The 12,453-nt window shown below is 45.0% G+C and overlaps 4 non-coding genes across 4 annotated transcripts; all 4 read left to right on the top strand.

Moving 5' to 3' along the window:
• Positions 1–3,915: 3,915 nt before the first annotated feature.
• TRNAL-UAG (transfer RNA leucine (anticodon UAG)) lies at positions 3,916–3,998 on the top strand. Its single transcript has one exon. It is a non-coding gene; the product is annotated as a tRNA-Leu (tRNA).
• Positions 3,999–6,780: 2,782 nt separating this feature from the next.
• Positions 6,781–6,863, top strand: TRNAL-UAG (transfer RNA leucine (anticodon UAG)). Its single transcript has one exon. It is a non-coding gene; the product is annotated as a tRNA-Leu (tRNA).
• A 2,474-nt stretch (positions 6,864–9,337) lies between these two features.
• Positions 9,338–9,420, top strand: TRNAL-UAG (transfer RNA leucine (anticodon UAG)). Its single transcript has one exon. It is a non-coding gene; the product is annotated as a tRNA-Leu (tRNA).
• Positions 9,421–12,202: 2,782 nt separating this feature from the next.
• TRNAL-UAG (transfer RNA leucine (anticodon UAG)) lies at positions 12,203–12,285 on the top strand. The gene has a single exon. It is a non-coding gene; the product is annotated as a tRNA-Leu (tRNA).
• Positions 12,286–12,453: the final 168 nt, after the last annotated feature.

Here is a 12,453-nt window from a genome sequence, read left to right as displayed (position 1 = left end):
CATGGAGACACAGCATCCAGTGACTTCCTTGTGTTGCTAATGGCATCTTCTCCTTTTGTGACAATGACTGTGCTTGTCGTCTGTGCTTCACACATCTTTTCCGCAAGGAAGTGAAACAGTTCAGTCTTGTTGCTGTCATCTCGAAGAAAGCTGCTCCAGTTACTTGGGGTCTTACTGGTTCCTGTCACTTATTCTGATTCCTTGCCACCTTTTCGACCTTGCCTCGGACTTCAGACTTGACTTCTTGTACACATCAAACACTACGTCCACCCTCTCGTACCTGGCACCATAGGATTCCACCTTTGGGATGATGTCTTCTTTTGCATGGTCATCAAATATCTTTGAAGTGCGTTTAGGTGGGGCATTGATAAGTGCTGAGCCATCAATGATGACTGCATCTTTTTTTTTTCTTCAAATTTTTCAAAATTGGGATTTTCAAATGGCCAATCGGGCAGATTTGATCAGAAAGCCCTGCAGAACAGAAATGACAAATTTGATGCTTGCATAATAATTTGCACGATTTTTCTCCTATCTACTACACTTCATGTCGGAGTCACAGTGAAGACTTTTTCAAGGTTAACTGTTGCATCTTCAACCAACAACAAACAACAATCGTCTGGAAATAATGGCACAGGCCATGATGGGCCTCCTGCCCTCCTACATTGAAGTTCCTTTTTTTAGGAAATAATGTTATTTTATGTTTTTATAATCTAACGTTGTGATTACAGAATCAGTGCTTTGTCTCACAGTCGTTGATTGTCTGTACATTTAGAATTTGTTTTGTATCCACTGTTGAGGCTCGTGGTGAAGTTTGAACACAGAATGGACCATGATGTGACAGAACAAAAATAGCAGTAAAAAAAGAGGGGGGGTACACAATGATATCAGGGTTGGGGGACAAAATGGATGAACACGTGGAGGGATGAGGGACATGGGAATGAATGGGAGTAAGGGGAGTTAGACACAGGAGGTGAACAAGCTGGATACAGATGCAAACTCTCAAACAGAGAAGTGGAAGGAAAAAATGGAAACCCAGAAAGAGGTTGCCTGAGGGAGGGTTGATGGGGGTTAAAAAGATCATAATTATTGAATGGGGATGCATCTGTAACAGTCGCTGTAAAATGCATGGACAACATTGACAGTTGAGGAGAGAGGGGTGGACCCGATGTTGCACCGCCCCGATGTTGTAACACAATTTCACGGTGGGCAGCATAAGTTGCTCAGAGGTTTGGCATTCAGTCATACCAAGAGGGCAACTTAATTAACTGTAAGTCCATAAAATAATTTAAATTCCTTCATTGTCTCAAACTTTTCTGATAAACCCAAAAAGACCCTTGAGACCTTGAAGACCCTTTCGACTCCAAAGACATTTAAGAACCTAATGATCCATGAGACCCCTAAATTCCATAAAATGCTTGAAGACCCCGAAAAACTCATAATACCCTAAATAAGCCGAAGACCATTTAAACCAATAAGACCTTTAAGATTCATTAGACCCATAATATCCTTGAATACTCCCAAAACTCTGAAGACCCCTCAGATATTTTGAGACGCTTCAGACACTTAAGACCCCCAATACCATTGAAGACCCCAAAGACCCTTAAAACTCCAAAGACCCATTCGGATCGTTCAGAGACCGAAGACCTTATAGACCCGATTAGACCACCAATAGTTCCCTAAGACACTAAGAAACCTGTTAGACATGTCTGAGGACCGTCTGCAATAACACTTGAGGACCACCAGTGATAATATAATACAAAGGCCCCCAATGAGTAAACCACATCAGTACCAAGCCATGCAGGTGGAAAATATAATTAATTAATTGATTTTTCCTTTTTTTTCAGGTTCTGCTCGTCTTGGTTTGTTATGGAGAAAGTTTTACATGGCAATGATTCAAGTCCCACAGGACGAAGAGGAAAGTCCCACGTGATGAAGAGACAGGTCCCACATGGCAAAAGGTCAAGGCGCATGAGGCAAAGTGGCAAGTTCCACATGATGAAGAGGCAAGTCCGATGTAACAAAGAGGCAAGTCCCATGTGAGATAGAGGCAAGTCTCCCGTGGCAAAGAGAAAACTCCCACATGAGGAAGAGGCAAGTCCCACATGGCAGAGTCATGTCCCACGTGGCAAAGAGGCATGACCCACGTGGCGAAGAGGCAAGTCCCACATGGGAAAGAGTCATGACCCATGTGTCGAAGAGGAAAGTCCCACATCACAAAGAGGAAAGTTCCACGTGATGACGAGGCAAGGCCAACGTCACAAAGAGGTGAGTTCCACGTGACAAAGAGGAAAGGCCCACGTGACGAAGAGGCAAGTCCCATGTGTCGAAGAGGAATGTCCCATGTCACAAAGAGGAAAGTTCCACGTGACAAAGAGGCAAGGCCCATGCAGCAAAGAGGGAAGTCCCATGTATTGAAGTGGCAAGTACCACGTGTTGAAGAGATAAGTCCTTCTTGGTGAAAGGCAAGTCCCACGTGTCGAAGAGACAAGTCCTTCTTGGCAAAAGGAAAATTCCATGTGTTGAAGTGGCAAGTCCCAAGTGTTGAAGTGGCAAGTCCCACCTGTCAAAGAGACAAGTCCCTCATGGTGATAAGACAAGTCACACTTGTTGAAGAAGAAATTCCAACGTGTCGAAGAGCCAAGTCCCACGAAGCAAAGAGGCAAGTCCCACATGTCAAAGAGGCAAGTCCTACTTGTCAAAGAGGCAAATCCCACATGACAAAGAGGCAAATACCATATGGCGAAGAGGCAAGACCCAGGTAACAATGAGTTGAGTCACAAGTCTCAAAGAGGAAAGTCCCACATGTCAAAGATGCAACTCCAATGTGACAATGAGGCATTTCCCACATGGTGAAGAGGCAAGTCCCACATAGCGAACAGGGAAGTCCCACGTTTTGCAGAGATAAGTCCTTCTTGGTGAAGAGCCAAGTCGCATGTGGCAAAGAGGCAACTCACACAAGTCAAACAGCCAAGTCCCCCGTGTTTAAGAGCCAAGTCCCACATGACAAAGATGTACGTTCCTCGTGTTGAAGAGGCAACTCCCATGTGGCGAAGAGGTAACTCCCACGAATTTGAAAGGCAAGTCTCAAGTGATAAAGAGACAAGACCCACGTAGTGAAGAGCCAAGTCCCAAGTCACAAAGAGGCAAGTCCCAAGTGTCGTAGACGCAAGTCCCACATGACAAATATGCAAATCCCACTTGTCGAAGAGGCAAATCCAACATTACAAAGAGGAAAATCCCAAATGGTGAAGAGGCAACTCCCATGTGACAATGAAGCATGTCCTACATGTCGAAGATGCAACTCTCACATGGCGAAGAGGCAAGTACCATGCAGTGAAGTTGTAAGTCTCTTATCTTATCTTATCAAGTCACTTATCTTGGTTTTTGGCATGGGGAACTTCTACCTGGCAATGAGCCAAGACCCACGTGATGAAGAGGAAAGCCCGACGTGGCAAGGAGGCGAGTCCCACGTGGAAAAGAGGCAAGAATCACATCGCAAAGCGAAAAGTCCCACGTGACAATGAGGCAAATCCAAAGTGTCAAAGAGGAAAGTCCCACATATCAAAAAAGAAGTCCCACGTGACAATGACAGAATACCCTCGTGTCGAAGAAGCAAGTCTCACATGTCGAAGAGGCAAATCCCACGTGACAAAGAGGCCAGTCCCACGTGACAAAGGAAAGTCCCTCGTGGCAAAGAGTTAAGTCTCACCTGCTGAAGAGGAAAGTCCCATGTGTTTGAGAGGCAAGTCCCACGTGTAAAGGTGATGCATCGAATTTATTTATATATGAACTCCATGAATGCATCGTCAGAAAATGACTTTCTCTCCCTCCAAATGTTAAAATGTTGAACAATTATTCAAAGAGCAATCAAACTTTAAATTCTCAAAAATCATACATGTCGAGCAACATCAACAAGTCAGGATGGCCGAGCGGTCTAAGGCGCTGTGTTTAGGTCGCAGTCTCCTCTGGAGGCGTGGGTTCGATTCCCACTTCTGACATGTTTTTCTTTTAACACACTCCGTGACGTCATGGTTGGAGTGTCTGCTTTGAGTGGGAGCTCGATGTCCTGAACCACGTTGGAGTCACAGTGAAGTCTATTTCAAGGTTAACTGCTGCATCTTCAACCAAGAAGAAACAACAATCGTCTGGTAATAATGGCACAGGCTTCCATGGGCCTCCTGCCCTCCTCCATTGAAGTTCCTTGTTGGGGAAATGATGTTATTTTATGTTTTTATAATCTAACGTTGTGATTGCAGAATCAGTGCTTTGTCTCACAGCCGTTGATTGTCTGTACATTTAGAATTTGTTTTGTATCCACTGTTGAGGCTCGTGGTGAAGTTTGAACACAGAATGGACCATGATGTGACAGAACAAAAATAGCAGTAAAAACAGAGGGGGTACACACTGATGTCAGGGTTGGGGGACAAAATGGATGAACACGTGGAGGGATGAGGGACATGGGAATGAATCGGAGTAAGGGGAGTTAGATACAGGAGGTGAACAAGATGGATACAGATGCAAACTCTCAAACAGAGAAGTAGAAGGAAAAAATGGAAACCCAGAAAGAAGTTGCCTGAGGCAGGGTTGATGGGGGTTAAAAATATAATAATTATTGAATGGGGATGCATCTGTAACAGTCACAGTAAAATGCATGGACAACATTGACAGTTGAGGAGAGAGGGGTGGACCCGATGTTGCACCGCCCCGATGTTGAAACACCATTTCACGGTGGGCAGCATATGTGGCTGAGCTTTGGCATTAATACATACCAAGTGCAACAGAATTAACCATAAGTCCATTAAATAATTTAAATTCCTTCATTATCTCAAACTTTTTTAATAAACCCTTAAAGACCCTTTTGACTTTGAAGAGTCTCTCCACTCCAATGACACATGAGACCCTTATGACCCTTGAATCCCCGAAAATCCATGAAATGCTTAAAGACCCCAAAAGACCCGTAAAACTACAAAGACCCTCGAAACCCCAAAGACGCAGAATACCCTAAATACCCTGAAGAACATTTAGACCCATAAAAAGTTTAACATATTTTTGACCAATATGGTCCATGAATAGACCAACAACTCTGAAGACCACTCAGATATTTTAAGACCCTAAAGACACTTAAGACCCCCAATACACTTTGCGACCACAAAGACCCTTGAAACCCCAAAGACCCTATGGGACCCTTCGGAACCCAAATACCCAAAAGACTCGATGAGAACCCTAATAGTTCCCGAAGACACTTTGGAACCTGTTACACATGTCTGAGGGGCTTCTGCAATAACACTTGAGGGACACCAGTGATAATACAAAGGCCGCCAATGAGAAAACAACATCAGTTCCAAACTGTGTGGGTGGAAAATATAATAAATTAATTAAGTTGTCTTTTTTTCAGATTCTGCTCATCTTGGTTTGTGGCATGGGGAAACTTCTACCTGGCAATGAGCCAAGACCCACGTGATGAAGAGGAAAGCCCGACGTGGCAAGGATGTAAGTCCCACTTGGAAAAGAGGCAAGGATCACATCACAAAGCGGAAAGTCCCACATGACAATGAGGAAAATCCAAAGTGTCGAAGAGGAAAGTCCCACATATCGAAGAAAGAAGTCCCAAGTGACAATTACATAATTCCCACGTGTCGAAGAAGCAAGTCTCACATGTCGAAGAGGTAAATCCCACATGATAAAGAGGCTTGGCCCACGTGATAAGGAGGAAAGTCCCTCGTGGCAAAGAGCAAAGTCCCACGTGCTGAAGATGCAAGTACAACGTGACAAAGAGGCTCGTCCCACATGACAAAGAGGAAAGTTACTCGTGGCAAAGAGGCAAGTCTCACGTGCTGAAGAGGAAAGTCCCACATGACAAAGAGGAAAGTCCCACATGCTGAAGATTCAAGTCTCACGTGCTGAGGAGGAAAGACCCACGTGACAAAGAGGAAAGTCCTCGTGACAAAGAGGAAAGTCCCACGTGCTGAAGAGGAAAGTCTCATGTGACTAAGAGGCAAGTCTCACGTGCTGAAGGGGAAAGTCCCACATGACAACGAGGCTAGTCGCACGTGACAAAGAGGAAAGTCCCTCGTGACAAAGAGGCTAGTCCGACGTGACAAAGAGGCGAGTCCCATGTGACAAAGAGGCTCGTCTCACGTGACAAAGAGGATCGTCCCACGTGACAAAGAGGAAAGTCCCTCGTGGCAAAGGGGCTCATCCCACGTGACAAAGAGGCGAGTCCCATGTGACAAAAAGGAAAGTCCCACGTGACAAAAAGGAAAGTCCCACGTGACAAAGAGGAAAGTCTCACGTGACAAAGAGGCTAGTCCCACGTGACAAAGAGGCAAGTCTCACGTGCTGAAGGGGAAAGTCCCACATGACAAAGAGGAAAGTCCCACGTGACAAAGAGGAAAGCCCCTCGTGGCAAAGAGGTTAGTCCCACGTGACAAAGAGGAAAGTCTCTCGTGGCAAAGAGGCAAGTCTCACGTGCTGAAGAGGAAAGTCTGACGTGACAAAGAGGAAAGTCCCACGTGACAAAGAGGCAAGTCTCTTGTGCTGAAGAGGAAAGTCCCTCGTGACAAAGAGGAAAGTCCCTCGTGGTTAAGAGGCAAGTCTCACGTGTTTGAGAGTCAAGTCCCACGTGTGAAGGTGATGCATCGAATTTATTTATATATTAACTCCATGAATGCATCGTCAGAAAATGATTTTCTCTCCCTCCAAATGTTAAAATGTTGAACAATTTTTCAAAAAGCAAACTTTAAATTCTCAAAAATCATACATGTCGAGCAACATCAACAAGTCAGGATGGCCGAGCGGTCTAAGGCGCTGTGTTTAGGTCGCAGTCTCCTCTGGAGGCGTGGGTTCGATTCCCACTTCTGACATGTTTTTCTTTAAACACACTCCGTGACGTCAGGGGTGGAGTGTCTGCGATGACTGGGAGCTCGATGTCCTGAACCACGTTGGAGTCACAGTGAAGTCTTATTCAAGGTAAACTGCTGCATCTTCAACCAAGAAGAAACAACAATCGTCTGGTCATAATGGCACAGGCTTCAATGGGCCTCCTGCCCTCCTGCATTGAAGTTCCTTGTTGGGGAAATGATGTTATTTTATGTTTTTATAATCCAATGTTGTGATTGCAGAATCAGTGCTTTGTCTCAGTCGTTGATTGTCTGTACATTTAGAATTTGTTTTGTATCCACTGTTGATGCTCGTGGTGAAGTTTGAACACAGAATGGACCATGATGTGACAGAACAAAAATAGCAGTAAAAACAGAGGGGGTACACACTGATATCAGGGTTGGGGGACAAAATGGATGAACACGTTGAGGGATGAGGGACATGGGAATGAATCGGAGTAAGGGGAGTTAGATACAGGAGGTGAACAAGATGGATACAGCTGCAAACTCTCAAACAGAGAAGTGGAAGGAAAAAATGGAAACCCAGAAAGAAGTTGCCTGAGGCAGGGTTGATGGGGGTTAAAAATATAATAATTATTGAATGGGGATGCATCTGGAACAGTCGCAGTAAAATGCATGGACAACATTGACAGTTGAGGATAGAGGGGTGGACCCGATGTTGCACCGCCCCGATGTTGAAACACCTTTTCACGGTGGGCAGCATATGTGGCTCAGAGCTTTGGCATTCATACATACCAAGTGCAACAGAATTAACCATAAGTCCATTAAATAATTTAAATTCCTTCGTTATCTCAAACTTTTTTTAATAAACCCTTAAAGACCCTTTTGACTTTGAAGAGTCTCTCCACTCCAATGACACATGAGACCCTTATGACCCTTGAAACGCCGAAAATCCATGAAATGCTTAAAGACCCCAAAAGACCTGTAAAACTACAAAGACCCTCGAAACCCCAAAGACGCAGAATACCCTAAATACCCTGAAGAACATTTAGACCCATAAAAAGTTTAACATATTTTTGGCCAATATGGTCCATGAATACACCAACAACTCTGAAGACCACTCAGATATTTTAAGACTCTAAAGACACTTAAGACCCCCAATACACTTTGCAACCACAAAGACCCTTGAAACCCCAAAGACCCTATGGGACCCTTCAGAACCCAAATGCCCAAAAGACTCGATGAGAACCCTAATAGTTCCCTAAGACACCTTGGAACCTGTTACACATGTCTGAGGGGCTTCTGCAATAACACTTGAGGGACACCAGTGATAATACAAAGGCCGCCAATGAGAAAACAACATCAGTTCCAAACTGTGTGGGTGGAAAATATAATAAATTAATTAAGTTATCTTTTTTTCAGATTCTGCTCATCTTGGTTTGTGGCATGGGGAAACTTCCACCTGGCAATGAGCCAAGACCCACGTGATGAAGAGGAAAGCCCGATGTGGCAAGGATGTTAGTCCCACTTGGAAAAAAGGCAAGAATCACATCGCAAAGCAGAAAGTCCCACATGACAAAGAGGAAAATCCAAAGTGTCGAAGAGGAAAGTCCCACATATCGAAGAAAGAAGTCCCAAGTGACAATTACATAATTCCCACATGTCGAAGAAGCAAGTCTCACATGTCGAAGAGGTAAATCCCACATGATAAAGAGGCTTGTCCCACGTGACAAGGAGGAAAGTCCCTCGTGGCAAAGAGCAAAGTCCCACGTGCTGAAGATGCAAGTACAACGTGACAAAGAGGCTTGTCCCACATGACAAAGAGGAAAGTTCCTCGTGGCAAAGAGGCAAGTCTCACGTGCTGAAGAGGAAAGTCCCACATGACAAAGAGGAAAGTCCCACATGCAGAAGAGTCAAGTCTCAGGTGCTGAGGAGGAATAACCCACGTGACAAAGAGGAAAGTCCTCGTGACAAAGAGGAAAGTCCCACGTGTGAAGAGGAAAGTCTCACGTGACAAAGAGGCAAGTCTCACGTGCTGAAGGGGAAAGTCCCACATGACAAAGAGGAAAGTCCCACGTGACAAAGTGGAAAGTCCCACGTGCTGAGGAGGAAAGTCCCACGTGACAAAGAGGAAAGTCCCTCGTGGCAAAGAGGCAAGTCTTCAGTGCTGAAGAGGAAAGTCTGACGTGACAAAGAGAAAAGTCCCACGTGACAAAGAGGCAAGTCTCTTGTGCTGAAGAGGAAAGTCCCTCGTGAGAAAGAGGAAAGTCCCTCGTGGTAAAGAGGCAAGTCTCACGTGCTGAAGAGGAAAGTCCCACGTGTTTGAGAGTCAAGTCCCACGTGTGAAGGTGATGCATCGAATTTATTTACATATTAACTCCATGAATGCATCGTCAGAAAATGATTTTCTCTCCCTCCAAATGTTAAAATGTTGAACAATTTTTCAAAAAGCAAACTTTAAATTCTCAAAAATCATACATGTCGAGCAACATCAACAGGTCAGGATGGCCGAGCGGTCGAAGGCGCTGTGTTTAGGTCCCAGTCTCCTCTGGAGGCGTGGGTTCGATTCCCACTTCTGACATGTTTTTCTTTTAACACACTCCGTGACGTCATGGTTGGAGTGTCTGCGATGACTGGGAGCTCGATGTCCTGAACCACGTTGGAGTCACAGTGAAGTCTTTTTCAAGGTTAACTGCTGCATCTTCAACCAAGAAGAAACAACAATCGTCTGGTAATAATGGCACAGGCTTCGATGGGCCTCCTGCCCTCCTACATTGAAGTTCCTTGTTGGGGAAATGATGTTATTTTATGTTTTTACAATCCAACGTTGTGATTGCAGAATCAGTGCTTTGTCTCACAGTCGTTGATTGTCTGTACATTTTGAATTTGTTTTGTATCCACTGTTGAGGCTCGTGGTGAAGTTTGAACACAGAATGGACCATGATGTGACAGAACAAAAATAGCAGTAAAAACAGAGGGAGGTACACACTGATGTCAGGGTTGGGGGACAAAATGGATGAACACGTGGAGGGATGAGGGACATGGGAAAGAATCGGAGTAAGTGGAGTTAGATACAGGAGGTGAACAAGATGGATACAGCTGCAAACTCTCAAACAGAGAAGTGGAAGGAAAAAATGGAAACCCAGAAAGAAGTTGCCTGAGGCAGGGTTGATGGGGGTTAAAAATATAATAATTATTGAATGGGGATGCATCTGTAACAGTCACAGTAAAATGCATGGACAACATTGACAGTTGAGGAGAGAGGGGTGGACCCGATGTTGCACCGCCCCGATGTTGAAACACCATTTCACGGTGGGCAGCATATGTGGCTGAGCTTTGGCATTCATATATACCAAGTGCAACAGAATTAACCATAAGTCCATTAAATAATTTAAATTCCTTCATTATCTCAAACTTTTTTAATAAACCCTTAAAGACCCTTTTGACTTTGAAGAGTCTCTCCACTCCAATGACACATGAGACCCTTATGACCCTTGAATCCCCGAAAATCCATGAAATGCTTAAAGACCCCAAAAGACCCGTAAAACTACAAAGACCCTCGAAACCCCAAAGACGCAGAATACCCTAAATACCCTGAAGAACATTTAGACCCATAAAAAGTTTAACATATTTTTGACCAATATGGTCCATGAATAGACCAACAACTCTGAAGACCACTCAGATATTTTAAGACCCTAAAGACACTTAAGACCCCCAATACACTTTGCGACCACAAAGACCCTTGAAACCCCAAAGACCCTATGGGACCCTTCGGAACCCAAATACCCAAAAGACTCGATGAGAACCCTAATAGTTCCCGAAGACACTTTGGAACCTGTTACACATGTCTGAGGGGCTTCTGCAATAACACTTGAGGGACACCAGTGATAATACAAAGGCCGCCAATGAGAAAACAACATCAGTTCCAAACTGTGTGGGTGGAAAATATAATAAATTAATTAAGTTGTCTTTTTTTCAGATTCTGCTCATCTTGGTTTGTGGCATGGGGAAACTTCTACCTGGCAATGAGCCAAGACCCACGTGATGAAGAGGAAAGCCCGACGTGGCAAGGATGTAAGTCCCACTTGGAAAAGAGGCAAGGATCACATCACAAAGCGGAAAGTCCCACATGACAATGAGGAAAATCCAAAGTGTCGAAGAGGAAAGTCCCACATATCGAAGAAAGAAGTCCCAAGTGACAATTACATAATTCCCACGTGTCGAAGAAGCAAGTCTCACATGTCGAAGAGGTAAATCCCACATGATAAAGAGGCTTGGCCCACGTGATAAGGAGGAAAGTCCCTCGTGGCAAAGAGCAAAGTCCCACGTGCTGAAGATGCAAGTACAACGTGACAAAGAGGCTCGTCCCACATGACAAAGAGGAAAGTTACTCGTGGCAAAGAGGCAAGTCTCACGTGCTGAAGAGGAAAGTCCCACATGACAAAGAGGAAAGTCCCACATGCTGAAGATTCAAGTCTCACGTGCTGAGGAGGAAAGACCCACGTGACAAAGAGGAAAGTCCTCGTGACAAAGAGGAAAGTCCCACGTGCTGAAGAGGAAAGTCTCATGTGACTAAGAGGCAAGTCTCACGTGCTGAAGGGGAAAGTCCCACATGACAACGAGGCTAGTCGCACGTGACAAAGAGGAAAGTCCCTCGTGACAAAGAGGCTAGTCCGACGTGACAAAGAGGCGAGTCCCATGTGACAAAGAGGCTCGTCTCACGTGACAAAGAGGATCGTCCCACGTGACAAAGAGGAAAGTCCCTCGTGGCAAAGGGGCTCATCCCACGTGACAAAGAGGCTCGTCCCATGTGACAAAAGGAAAGTCCCACGTGACAAAAAGGAAAGTCCCACGTGACAAAGAGGAAAGTCTCACGTGACAAAGAGGCTAGTCCCACGTGACAAAGAGGCAAGTCTCACGTGCTGAAGGGGAAAGTCCCACATGACAAAGAGGAAAGTCCCACGTGACAAAGAGGAAAGCCCCTCGTGGCAAAGAGGTTAGTCCCACGTGACAAAGAGGAAAGTCTCTCGTGGCAAAGAGGCAAGTCTCACGTGCTGAAGAGGAAAGTCTGACGTGACAAAGAGGAAAGTCCCACGTGACAAAGAGGCAAGTCTCTTGTGCTGAAGAGGAAAGTCCCTCGTGACAAAGAGGAAAGTCCCTCGTGGTTAAGAGGCAAGTCTCACGTGTTTGAGAGTCAAGTCCCACGTGTGAAGGTGATGCATCGAATTTATTTATATATTAACTCCATGAATGCATCGTCAGAAAATGATTTTCTCTCCCTCCAAATGTTAAAATGTTGAACAATTTTTCAAAAAGCAAACTTTAAATTCTCAAAAATCATACATGTCGAGCAACATCAACAAGTCAGGATGGCCGAGCGGTCTAAGGCGCTGTGTTTAGGTCGCAGTCTCCTCTGGAGGCGTGGGTTCGATTCCCACTTCTGACATGTTTTTCTTTAAACACACTCCGTGACGTCATGGGTGGAGTGTCTGCGATGACTGGGAGCTCGATGTCCTGAACCACGTTGGAGTCACAGTGAAGTCTTATTCAAGGTAAACTGCTGCATCTTCAACCAAGAAGAAACAACAATCGTCTGGTCATAATGGCACAGGCT

Source organism: Eptatretus burgeri, chromosome 2, assembly GCF_056783735.1.
Source record: "Eptatretus burgeri isolate ZD-2024b chromosome 2, Ebu_testis_v1, whole genome shotgun sequence".
NCBI classification, from domain to species: domain Eukaryota; kingdom Metazoa; phylum Chordata; class Myxini; order Myxiniformes; family Myxinidae; genus Eptatretus; species Eptatretus burgeri.
The sequence above is the reverse complement of the archived record's forward strand: the minus strand, read 5'-3'. Positions and strand labels throughout refer to the sequence as shown.